At 46.4% G+C, this 12,879-nt stretch overlaps 1 protein-coding gene across 1 annotated transcript in view; it reads right to left on the bottom strand.

The window, feature by feature from the left end:
* Nucleotides 1–12,879, bottom strand: part of LOC310746124 (vasoactive intestinal polypeptide receptor-like) — a 116,489-nt gene that overhangs the window by 76,249 nt on the left and 27,361 nt on the right. The gene's annotated exons all lie outside the window — the stretch shown is intronic.

Raw genomic sequence — 12,879 nt, 5'->3', positions numbered from 1 at the left:
TTTTAAAAGTCACTTGTAATAACACGAAGAAGGTTTAAAATTGGATAGTTAAGAATATAAGATTTTATGGACATACTAATCAATGGAGCCAAAAGGGGGAGTGGCGGGAAGTCAAGCAAAAAATTATGGTTTTAAAATTTGTTTACGATGTTTTGTTTTTTTCCTTCCTTTTCTTTTAATGTATTGTTATTTTTGGAAAATTAATAAAATGTTATCAAAGAAAAAAAAATCAGAGGAAACTTAAATGTAGATAAGGCCCATGAGCAGTGGTATAGCATGCTGTGTGTGTGTGTGTGTGCGCGTGTGTGTGTGTGTGTGCGCGCGCGCGCACTGGGGTGGTTGCCCAGGAGCAAAATTGTTAGGTAAAGGGTAAAGGCACCCTTGACTGTTAGGTCCAGTTGCAGACGACTCTGGGGTTGTGGCGCTCATCTCACTTTACTGGCCGAGGGAGCCGACGTACAGCTTCTGGGTCATGTGGCCAGCATAACTGACAGAGCCCAGGGCTTTCTCTCTCTTTGGGAAGTCAATAGGAGGGCTAATGTTTGGCTGGGTTGTGATCGATTTTCAGAATGCTACGCGGGTGGCGCTGTGGGTTAAACCACAAAGCCTAGGACTTGCCAATCAGAAGGTCGGCAGTTCGAATCCCCGCGACGGGTGAGCTCCCGTTGCTCGGTCCCAGCTCCTGCCAACCTAGCAGTTCGAAAGCACACAGTTCAAGTAGATAAATAGGTACCACTCCGGTGGGAAGGTAAACGGCATTTCCGTGTGCTGCTCTGGTTCACCAGAAGCGGCTTAGTCCTGCTGGCCACATGACCCGGAAGTTCTAGAAAAATAGGTGCTGGTACTCAACATACAGTTCTTACAGTAAGTGCCATACTTTTAACCAGCGCTTTTCTCAAAGAAAAAGTGCCAGTGCTGTGTACCCTTAATATAGGGTTACCAGACATCCCGGGTTCCCTGGGACAGTCCCCGGATTTGCAAATAAGTCTCCAGACAAATTCCATCCCTGGAATGTCCCCGGATTTCATCTAATGTCCCCGGGAAACACAGCGGTGGCAGTCTCAGCAGCCCGGAGCGGTTGGCTCTGGCTGGCTTCAGGAGCTGCTCAGAAGTCCCCATATGATGGTGGTGCAGGGGCTCTCAGATGCAGCTTCTGGGCTGCCTCTACCTTCCCTGACCCCAGCAACTAAGCTGTGAAGGGAGGCTTCAGGCTGCCTATTGGAGCAGCCTCGCAACTCCTACTTGTGCGCAAGCAGGAGCAGGGCAGGGATCTCTCAGTTAGGCAATGGGAAGCCTCTCTTCCCAGCTGAGGGATCCTCGCCCCCTCCTGCTTACACGCAAGTAGGAGTTGGGATGGGGCTGCTCCTCAACGTGTAGCATTGATTGATTGATTGATTGATTGGCTGATTGTGTCCCCGGATTCATTGAAAAAAATCTGGTAACCTTACCTTAATACCCCCAGAAAAAGAAGCACTGATGTTATTCTACAAAACACTATGTGCATCACTAATGCTGTGGCTTGTTTCAGGTGATATTATCTTCCGGCCTCTTTTCACTTTCCTTCAGCTTTGATCTTAAGCATTTTAAGTACATCACCACGCTGCAAACTGCCTTGAGAGCTCAAAAGGCAGTAAATACATTTGAATAAATGAAAGATTGAGAAGCTCCCTTATACGGACGGAAAGGGAAGGTTAGGACACGTCAAACAGAACCTCGAAGATTTTAACAGACTGGTACTGCGGTTTTTTATATCGTGTCTTCAGGGAAGAAGGGTTTTTAAGCCGATGCCGGCATTTTACCTACTTTTGGAATGATTTACATAAATGAAATACCTGTGCAATGCTCAATCGGAATGGAAAAAAACCAGACCAGATTTGCAGAAAAGATTGAGAAGCAAGCATCGCCAAGCGTTATTCCTGCGCTCAAGTGATATTTCCTGGAGGAGACAGCTAGCAATACTCTTGGTGCTAGGAAAAACGGGCAAAATAGACTCTTGATCTGATACAAGAGATCTGTTGCTCCAAACCAGATAAGGAGATCCATGCAGGTCAGCAAGGTTTTTGTGCGTGTCAGCACTGGCTAGATCAGGAATTCCAGACTGGTTTTTGCATCTCAATGCACCTTGGAAACCGCACCTAATTCTGAATGCCTTTGAAAACAATGCAGGGCACATTCTGATGCACATTGAAACACACATTCCCACCTACATTCTGGCACAACTTAAAATAAAAAAAAATATTTTTGGAAATGTGGCTACAGCTGGATTGGGGAATATAAAGGAGACACACTATCACATACAAAGGGTGAGTTTGCCCTGTTCCCCCTGACCTTCTGCTGTGAAGGTCATTGCAAGCCTGTGTGCCTACCGCTCACAGTGGCTGTTTGGACTTCCTCTGAATCATGTAGAACAATAAGAAAAACACTGCAGTCAGAAGAACCAGAATGCTAATCTATTGGAGGCTTGGGTGCAACTCAGCTTGCAAAAGAGGGGCTAGCATGGAGGTGTGATGGCCTGGGATTCGGACTCGGAGGCTGAACCTGAGGGATCCCAACCTGCACAGGATTCCCCGCCTCCAGAACCAGCTGAGCCGGGGCTGGGGCTTGAGCCTGAAGGGTCCTCACCTGTGCTGGATCCTCAGGTGCAGGCACCAGCTGAGTCTGCTCTGGCTTCTGAGGTGATGGAGGACCCATTGCCTGCAGGTGCTCCACTCTCAGCCCCGTCAGGGGAAGCTGAGGCTGCCTCTGGGTCCGGTAACCCTCCAGCCTCTCCTGAGCTGCAGAGGCTCAGGGCAGAGAGGCGGAGGAAACTAAGTTATCGCAGGAGGAGTGCTCTCCTCCAGGCCAGGAGAGGTGAGTCACCTGTGGATCGGGGCCACACTATGCCCAGGGCAGATAAAAGCCAGCCAGCCCCAGTCCCAAGTTGCGGGAGCAACATTGTTGGTAGCCTGTTCCTGCCTGCACCCTGTCCTGCTCTCCTGCCAGAGTTCCTGAGTTCACCCGACTCCCTGCCTTGGACCCAGCTTCATCTTTGATGGACAGCCTCCATACTGGACCCTTGACCTCAGACTGGAGTCGGACCTTGCTGAACGGTTAACCCTTGGGACCAGCACAGTAGGTGAGATTGAGGAACCTCCAGATTCCCAGACTATTCACATACTTTTATCTCTATGCTGACTCCCCCCCCCCTCTTGTTTAGACCAGACTTCCTCAATCTCGGCCCTCCAGATGTTTTTGGCCTATAACTCCCATGATCCCTAGCTTGCAGGACCAGTGGTCAGGGATGCTGGGAACTGTAGTCTTGAAACATCCGGAGGGCCGAGTTTGAGGAAGCCTGGATTAGACCGATACACCTTAGATTGCCAAAGGGATAGAACAACCTATGTAAATCGTATAGAAATTTATTTATGTATGCAACTACAGCAGCAAGAATGTTTGTTGTTGTTTAGTCGTTTAGTCGTGTCCGACTCTTCGTGACCCCATGGACCAGAGCACGCCAGGCACCTCTGTCCTCCACTACCTCCTGCAGTTTGGTCAGACTCATGTTTGTGGCTTCGAGAACACTATCCAACCATCTCATCCTCTGTCGCCCCCTTCTCCTTGTGCCCTCCATCTTTCCCAGCATCAGTGTCTTCTCCAGGGAGTCTTCTCTTCTCATGAGGTGGCCAAAGTACTGGAGCCTCAGCTTCACGATCTGTCCTTCCAGTGAGCACTCAGGGCTGATTTCATTAAGAATGGATGCGTTTGATCTTCTTGCAGTCCATGGGACTCTCAAGAGTCTTCTCCAGCACCATAATTCAAAAGCATCAATTCTTCGGCGATCAGCCTTCTTTATGGTCCAGCTCTCACTTCCATACATCACTACTGGGAAAACCATGGCTTTAACTATACGGACCTTTGTTGGCAAGGTGATGTCTCTACTTCTCAAGATGCTGTCTAGGCCTGTCATTGCCCTTCTCCCAAGAAGCAGGCGACTTTTAATTTCGTGGCTGCTGTCACCATCTGCAGTGATCATGGAGCCCAAGAAAGTAAAATCTCTCACTGCCTCCATTTCTTCCCCTTCTATTTGCCAGGAGGTGATGGGACCAGTGGCCATGATCTTCGTTTTTTTGATGTTGAGCCTCAGACCATATTTTGCGCTCTCCTCTTTCACCCTCATTAAAAGGTTCTTTAATTCCTCCTCACTTTCTGCCATCAAGGTTGTGTCATCTGCATATCTGAGGTTGTTGATATTTCTTCCAGCAATCTTAATTCCAGCTTGGGATTCATCCAGCCCAGCCTTTCGCATGATGTATTCTGCGTATAAATTAAATAAGCAGGGAGACAAAATACAGCCTTGTCGTACGCCTTTCCCAATTTTGAACCAATCTGTTGTTCCATATCCAGTTCTAACTGTAGCTTCTTGTCCCACATAGAGATTTCTCAGGAGACAGATGAGGTGATCAGGCACTCCCATTTCTTTAAGAACTTGCCATAGTTTGCTGTGGTCGACACAGTCAAAGGCTTTTGCATAGTCAATGAAGCAGAAGTAGATGTCTTTCTGGAACTCTCTAGCTTTCTCCATAATCCAGCGCATGTTTGCAATTTGGTCTCTGGTTCCTCTGCCTCTTCTAAATCCAGCTTGCACTTCTGGGAGTTCTCGGTCCACATACTGCTTGAGCCTTCCTTGGAGAATTTTAAGCATAACCTTGCTAGCGTGTGAAATGAGTGCAATTGTGCGGTAGTTGGAGCATTCTTTGGCACTGCCCTTCTTTGGGATTGGGATGTAGACTGATCTTCTCCAATCTTCTGGCCACTGCTGAGTTTTCCAAATTTGCTGGCATATTGAGTGTAGCACCTTAACAGCATCATCTTTTAAAATTTTAAATAGTTCAGCTGGAATACCATCACTTCCACTGGCCTTGTTATTTGCAGTGCTTTCTAAGGCCCATTTGACTTCACTTTCCAGGATGTCTGGCTCAAGGTCAGCAACCACACTACCTGGGGTGTACGAGACATCCATATCTTTCTGGTATAATTCCTCTGTGTATTCTTGCCACCTCTTCTTGATGTCTTCTGCTTCTGTTAGGTCCTTACCACTTTTGTCTTTTATTATGGTAATCTTTGTACGAAATGTTCCTTTCATATCTCCAATTTTCTTGAACAGATCTCTGGTTCTTCCTATTCTGTTGTTTTCCTCTATTTGTTTGCATTGCTCGTTTAAGAAGGCCTTCTTGTCTCTCCTTGCTATTCTTTGGAAATCTGCATTCAATTTCCTGTATCTTTCACTATCTCCCTCGCATTTTGCTTGCCTTCTCTCCTCCGCTATTTGTAAGGCCTCGTTGGACAGCCACTTTGCTTTCTTGCATTTCCTTTTCATTGGGATGGTTTTCGTTGCTGCCTCCTGTACAATGTTACGAGCCTCCATCCATAGTTCTTCAGGCACTCTGTCCACCAAATCTAAATCCTTAAACCTGTTCGTCACTTCCACTGTGTACTCATAAGGGATTTGACTTAGATTGTATCTTACCGGCCCAGTGGTTTTTCCTACTTTCTTCAGTTTAAGCTTGAATTTTGCTATAAGAAGCTGATGATCTGAGCCACAGTCAGCTCCAGGTCTTGTTTTTGCTGACTGTATAGAGCTTCTCCATCTTTGGCTGCAGAGAATATAATCAATCTGATTTCGATACTGCCCATCTGGTGATGTCCATGTGTAGAGTCGTCTCTTGTGTTGTTGGAAAAGCGTGTTTGTGATGACCAGCTTGTTCTCTTGACAGAACTCTATTAGCCTTTGCCCTGCTTCGTTTTGATCTCCAAGGCCAAACTTGCCAGTTGTTCCTTTTATCTCTTGATTCCCTACTTTAGCATTCCAATCCCCTATAATGAGAAGAACATCCTTCTTTGGTGTCACTTCTATAAGGTCTTGTAAGTCTTCATAGAATTGGTCTATTTCAGTTTCTTCAGCACCAGTGGTTGGTGCATAAACTTGGATTACTGTGATGTTAAAAGGTCTGCCTTGGATTCGTATCGAGATCATTCTATCATTTTTGAGATTGCATCCCAGTACAGCTTTCGCCACTCTTTTGTTGACTATGAGGGCCACTCCATTTCTTTTACGGGTTTCTTGCCCACAGTAGTAGATGTGATGGTCATCCGAACTGAATTCGCCCATTCCCGTCCATTTTAGTTCACTGATGCCCAGGATGTCAATATTTATTCTTGCCATCTCATTTTTGACCACCTCCAACTTACCCAGGTTCATGGTTCTTACATTCCAGGTTCCTATGCAATATTTTTCTTTACAGCATTGGACTTTCCTTTCGCTTCCAGGCATATCCGCAACTGAGCGTCCTTTCGGCTTTGGCCCAGCCGCTTCATCAGCTCTGGATCTACTTGTACTTGCCCTCCGCTCTTCCCCAGTAGCATGTTGGACGCCTTCCGACCTGAGGGGCTCATCTTCCAGCGTCATAACTTTTATATGCCTGTTGTCTTTGTCCATGGAGTTTTCTTGGCAAGGATACTGGAGTGGCTTGCCGGTTCCTCCTCCAGGTGGATCACGTTTGGTCAAAACTCTCCACTATGACCTGTTCATCTTGTGTGCCCTGCTCGGCGTAGTTCATAGCTTCTCTGAGTTCTTCAAGCCCCTTCGCCACGGCAAGGCAGTGATCCATGAAGGGGGCAAGAATGTTACTTGCCCCAAAATGGAAAGAAGTCATCCCAGCAAAGAAGTCATCCCAGCAAAGGAAGAAAAGGATACAAAAACTTATGGAATATGCAGAAACGGCGAAACTTACTGGAAGAATAAGAAATCGAGATTTAAAACACATTTCTGGGTTATTTGTGGGGCCTGCCTGGTGTTTTTACATGAGTAGAATGTGTGCTTTTATTTAAAATGCATCTCTGGGTTATTTGTGGGGCATAGAAATTCGTTCATTATTTTTTTCCAAAATATAGTCCGGCCCCCAACAAGGTCTGAGGGACAGTGGACCAGCCCCCTGCTGAAAAAGTTTGCTGACTCCTGGTTTCCTCCTTGCAGCCATTTTCTCACTACTCCTCCCCATCCATCAGATAAGCCAAACACACAGATACCCAATCCGCCACCCTCTTACTTAGCACAGAAATCACCCTGCAGGGGCAAAGAGCACACTAACTTTGCAAACGCATGCTGCTGGCATAAACTGAAAGCTGAAGAAAGTATAGTATTGGGAGACCATCATGTCTGAAATGGAACATAACAAATCTGGGCTTACCAGCTTGTAACAGCACCTATAAAGTTAGAGCTCGCTTACACTGGGTTTGTCCATAAACTCTACTGTAAAACACACACATACTTTGCTGTCTCTCGGGTAACCAGAGTCTAGTTTATCGCCGTCACTTGGAATTTGGACTTTATCCTCTGAAAGGGCTTGCGGTTTCTCCCAGATTTGTGCCTTTATAATTCAATTAATCTTGTAGGAGCCGGGCTGCGGATTGGCGGTAGAGAATCTTCTTTGCCTGCAGAAGGAGCCAGGATCAGTCCCTGGCACCTCCATATTCAGTTGGGAGAGAGACTCCCTGTCTGCAATGTTTTGGAATCCGCCAGATGCGTTTTGCACCTGGCTATCAGTGAAGTGAAGATATCTGGGTGCCAGGAAGACACCTGACATCTCCACCATCGGGAAGTGCATGCCTGAGAATCCGTTGATCTGGACCATTTTCACACACTACTACCACATCCTGTAGAATTCATATCAGTTATATTTTATCTACACAATCGGAAGAAGAAGAGGAGAAGAGTTTGGATTTGATATCCTGCTTTATCACTACCTGAAGGAGTCTCAAAGCGGCTAACATTCTCCTTTCCCTTCCTCCCCCACAACAAACACTCTGTGAGGTGAGTGAGGCTGAGAGACTTCAGAGAAGTGTGACTGGCCCAAGGTCACCCAGCAGCTGCATGTGGAGGAGTGGGGAAGCGAACCCAGTTCACCAGATTACGAGTCCACCGCTCTTAACCACTACACCACACTGGTTACCAAAATGCTTTATCTGTGCAGCCTGAGGAGTGAACAACTTTATAGTTAATTGTTGTTGTTTGTCTTCACTTACACCCCCCTACTGCCCTGCTCACAGTTGTGAAGAATACTCCTGTGTTATGAATAGTGCAGGTCACCATTAAGAAATGGCTAGTAGCTGTCATGGCAAGTATGATCTACTGAGAGTACCCAGTTGACTAGCTTCACAAGAACCTTGGTAAATAATGTTATAGCCTAGAGAAAAGGGGGCTTCCCCTCCCCGAGTGTTAAAAGGAGGCTGGAATCCAACCTCTTCTGGGGGGAAAACCCAACAAAACTCCTTCCTTTTAGACTAGGCAGATCTCAATAATAGGTTCATTTCCAAACTGCCTTTTACAGGACAGTAATTGAGCAAAATTGCAGTCGCTCAGCTCTGGGCTTTATTCAGTGAGGGGTAACTGAGCAAAAGAGCAATGGATCAGCTCTCAGATTTATTGCGTGAGACAGTTAATCGAGACCAGGCACCCCCCCCCCAAACTTGGCCCTCCAGCTGTTTTGGGACTACAGTTCCCATCATCCCTTGGTCAGGGATCCCTTGGTCAGGGATGATGGGAATTGTAGTCCCCAAACAGCTGGAGAGCCGAGTTTGGGGATGCCTGGTCTAGACTCCAAAGAATCTGGGTTCAAGGCAAAGGTTCTGCCGCACTGGGCTTTTTGGGGAGGAAATAAAATGAACAATAGAGAGTTGGGCTAGATGATTTTCTATGACTGAATAAAATGGAAAGGACTGGATCTACATCAGTGGCTGCTATCAGCAATCTACATCTTTAGAGGAGAGTGATCATTCTACTGGACCTCTCAGTGACTTTTCATCAAATTCTTCTGGGTCACCTGAGACAGTTGGAATTTAGGGGACACTGTTCAACTCCTACCAAATTGATTCCAGAAGGTAGTACTGTGCCACAGCTGCTGTTACCCCTCTAGGCAGGGATGGGGAACCTGTGGCTTTCCAGATGTTGGTGGACTCCACCTCCCATCAGCCCCAGTCACTGTGGCGAACGGTCAGGAATGATGGGAGTTGTAGTCCAACAGATGAAACTACCTCTGTTGCTCCCTCCCAATTTACTTTTCCTTCTGTTTTCTGATCCACTTAAGAAAAGCACACTCCTCTGGCTGAGTGCGACGAAAACAGGCAGCTTTGTCAGATGACATCCTCGCATCCTTATCTCCCCACAGGCACTGCCACAAGTGGGTCAGACGCTTAACTAGGGCAGTATCAGCACACCCCTCTCTTTCCAGGCAGCAAGCAGTCTTGGAAAAGAGAACCGCCAAACAGGCGAAAGCTACATACATAGAAGTTTGTTGTTCTAGCCAAAGGCTGAGACAAACCTGCAGCAACAGTACCAAAGAAGCAATGCAGATCGTACACCCATAATATGAGCCAACATCCATGATATAAGAGAGAGGTTGGAATAGACACCAACAAACTTGATTTCAAATTAAACCTCTGACACTCCCCAGCAATTTATAGTGATTTTATCTAACTCCCTGTTCCTGGTTTTTATTTTTCACTTCCAGCCAACAGAAATAAAAAATTTAAGGTCATATATGTTGTTGTTGTTTAGTCATTTAGTCGTGTCCGACTCTTCGTGACCCCCTGGACCAGAGCACGCCAGGCACTCCTGTCTTCCACTGCCTCCCGCAGTTTGGTCAAACTCATGCTGGTAGCTTCAATAACACTATCCAACCATCTCGTCCTCTGTCGTCCCCTTCTCCTTGTGCCCTCCATCAGGGTCTTTTCCAGGGAGTCTTCTCTTCTCATGAGGTGGCCAAAGTATTGGAGCCTCAGCTGCAGGATCTGTCCTTCCAGTGAGCACTCAGGGCTGATTTCCTTAAGAATGGAGAGGTTTGATCTTCTTGCAGTCCATGGGACTCTCAAGAGTCTCCTCCAGCACCAGAATTCAAAAGCATCCATTCTTCGGTGATCAGCCTTCTTTATGGTCCAGCTCTCACTTCCATACATCACTACTGGGAAAACCATAGCTTTTACTATACGGACCTTTGTTGGCAAGGTGATGTCTTTATTTTTTAAGATGCTAAGTTTGTCATTGTCATATATATATATATATATATATATATATATATATATATATATATGTCATATATATATATATATATATATATATATATATATATATATGAATGATAAATAAAGGTCATATATATATATAAATGTCCATAACTGCATATATAAACCACATGTTTGAAACCCCACAGAAAAAGTCCTGAAACCATTTTGTCTTTTCGTTCACAAATCCTGTCTTAAGGGTATGTCTGTGTATGAATAGGGTGAGCCTGTGACGTGGCTCAGGAACTAAGTATTAGTCATTATGAAAGACTGGCCAGGCTCCCCAGGTAATCCAGTCAAGTGACCATTAACAGGTAACCTGCCAGACAGGAGATAAATAACGCACTCGGATTTCTGTTGTAGACCGCCCTTTCTGTGATGTAGGTATAATGTATCTGGGAGGTGGTCTTGAGCTACACCCCTTCTATGATGTATGCATGATGTTTCTGGGGGTGGTCTTGAGCTCCAGGGTGGCCAATTTAAAATGTCTATATAAGGGTGGGCACACCTTTGTTCGGGGTCCTCCTCCTTTCCTGCGTGTGAGGGGAGCACCCTGTTGCAGTTCAATAAAGATCAAGCTTACAAGTTGCTTTGCTTTTCAATATTCTCTGGGTTGGCCTCTGTTATTTTCTCCGACTGATGAAGAACCTACAAAGAACTCTATAAGGGCTCTTGTGTTTCCCATAAGGGAACAAAGGCAGATTTTTGTTTATTACACAACACAGCAATGCCCTCCTCTGCGTTACGAAGCTGTTATTGTCACTCAAAAGAAACTGGACCATTTCTGCCTGGGTGTGCCCTGCTTGCAGGTGTGAGCAAAGGTTTCAGAAAGCAATCTCTTGGGTCTCTATGTAAGAGGCAGAGTAACAGATATCGAGTGATGTCTTCCACCTGAGGTTGACCACAAATGCAAAGTCTGTCCACTTACGGGACCTTGTTGCAGCGGCCATCTAAGACTGCAGTGGGCATCTCTTGGAAACACAGTTCAGTAAAGGCATTTCTTAAGGAAACCGTTAAGAGTTTGGTCAGAGAACTAGCTCTAAAATGCTATGTTCCCTAGAGAGGGTACCAAGGTGGAGATCTGGTTTTATTATTAGTTCTTCTGGATTTCAATCCCTTAAAGGTAAAGGTAAAGGGACCCCTGACCATTAGGTCCAGTCGTGGCCGACTCTGGTGTTGCAGTGCTCATCTCGCTTTATTGGCTGAGGGAGCTGGCATACAGCTTCCTGGTCATGTGGCCAGCATGACTAAGCCGCTTCTGGCGAACCAGAGCAGTGCACGGAAACGCCATTTACCTTCCTGCCGGAGCGGTACCTATTTATCTACTTGCACTTTGGCGTGCTTTCGAACTGCTAGGTTGGCAGGAGCAGGGACCAAACAACAGGAGCTCACCCCGTCGCGGGGATTCGAACCGCGACCTTCTGAGCGGCAAGTCCTAGGCTCAGTGGTTTAGACCACAGCGCCACCTGCGTCCCACAGTGCCACACACATCCCTTAGTTGACACTTAATCAAGGTCAAAGCAGAGCTCAGGTGGAAAAGAGGACTACAGGCAGCCACTGTTTTACGTGCCTCCGATATTTGTGTGACTGCACGTGCACCAAACCTGGAAGTGACTCGAAAATGTCACAAAAGCATCACAAAGGGGCGGGGCAGGGGGGACACATGGAATGGGGTCTTTGCAGGCTTCTTCAATGGTGTTTCAAATATATGCTACTTCACTTTCCAGAGTTGGTTATCACCCAGTTCCATAGAGTACAGTCATAAATTGCTACAACTGATTTTCATCTCGGATTTTTAGGTTGCTGCAGCCTGCCCTGGAGCCTCTAACATGGGAAGTCACCCTTTGCCTGGCTCAAAGGCACCCTCAAGTTATCTCCAGCCTACGTCACTTATTTGCTTGCTTTCTTGCTTAGAGCTGTCTAACAAGGTTGACACATCCTCCTCTGCCTTCCCTTGATGATTGTTCCTTTGGCTGCTATAATCCCAGTCTAAATGTTTGGAAACACAAATGTGTCCATAACCCCTCTAGAGCCTGATCGGATTTCCGCAGAGAGCAGCCAATCGCACAGCTCCAGGCGTTTTCAGCCCCTTAGTCCGAGCCAGACTGCTGCCGATTCAACACCCAGATCTCATAAACCTGAGGAAATGATGTCAGGGGTGACGCATAGAAAATATTTACTCTAGCCGCAATATCAAACAAAGAGTGATTTGTCGTTATCGGATGACAGCAGTGAGAAAAGTGGAGCAGAGAAGTCCCGGATTTAAAGAGCTAAGGAACCACACACATGCAAGGCCACCAAAGTTGATTCTTGTGTCTTATGCACCAGCGGGCCGAAATTCTGCAGGTGCAGCTTTCCTCTTGGCTGCATTTGCACCTGTTGGATTTTGGCCTGCACAGTTATAGTCCTCTCCCCTCTCTCCCTCACCACCCAGGCCAAGACGCAGAAGGTGACAGGGACATTGATGAAGTTTTACTTCAAGGAGGGCGGACAGTTGTTTGATCCCATATTTAATTTTTTTGGTAGTGAAGTGATCACCCGAATGGAGCTGAAATTTGGGGAGATGACTTGAATGCTATCAAAGGGTTAGAAATGGTTCAGAATCCATTTCTTTGGAGATTATTTTCTTCACCCAATGGGAGATCAGAGGCTCTTCGATGAACGGAAGCTGGCTGGACAACGGTCAAGGTGAGAGTCAACTGTGCATGAGTTAATTACCTGAAACAAAAGACATCCTTGCCCAATGGACGCTTTCCATCCAATTGCTATATGGAACTGAGGAGC

This window comes from Podarcis filfolensis (assembly GCF_964270895.1).
Source record: "Podarcis filfolensis genome assembly, chromosome: 12".
Classification (NCBI taxonomy): Eukaryota; Metazoa; Chordata; class Lepidosauria; order Squamata; family Lacertidae; genus Podarcis; species Podarcis filfolensis.
Note: the sequence above shows the minus strand (reverse complement) of the source record. Positions and strands in the feature narration are given on the sequence as shown.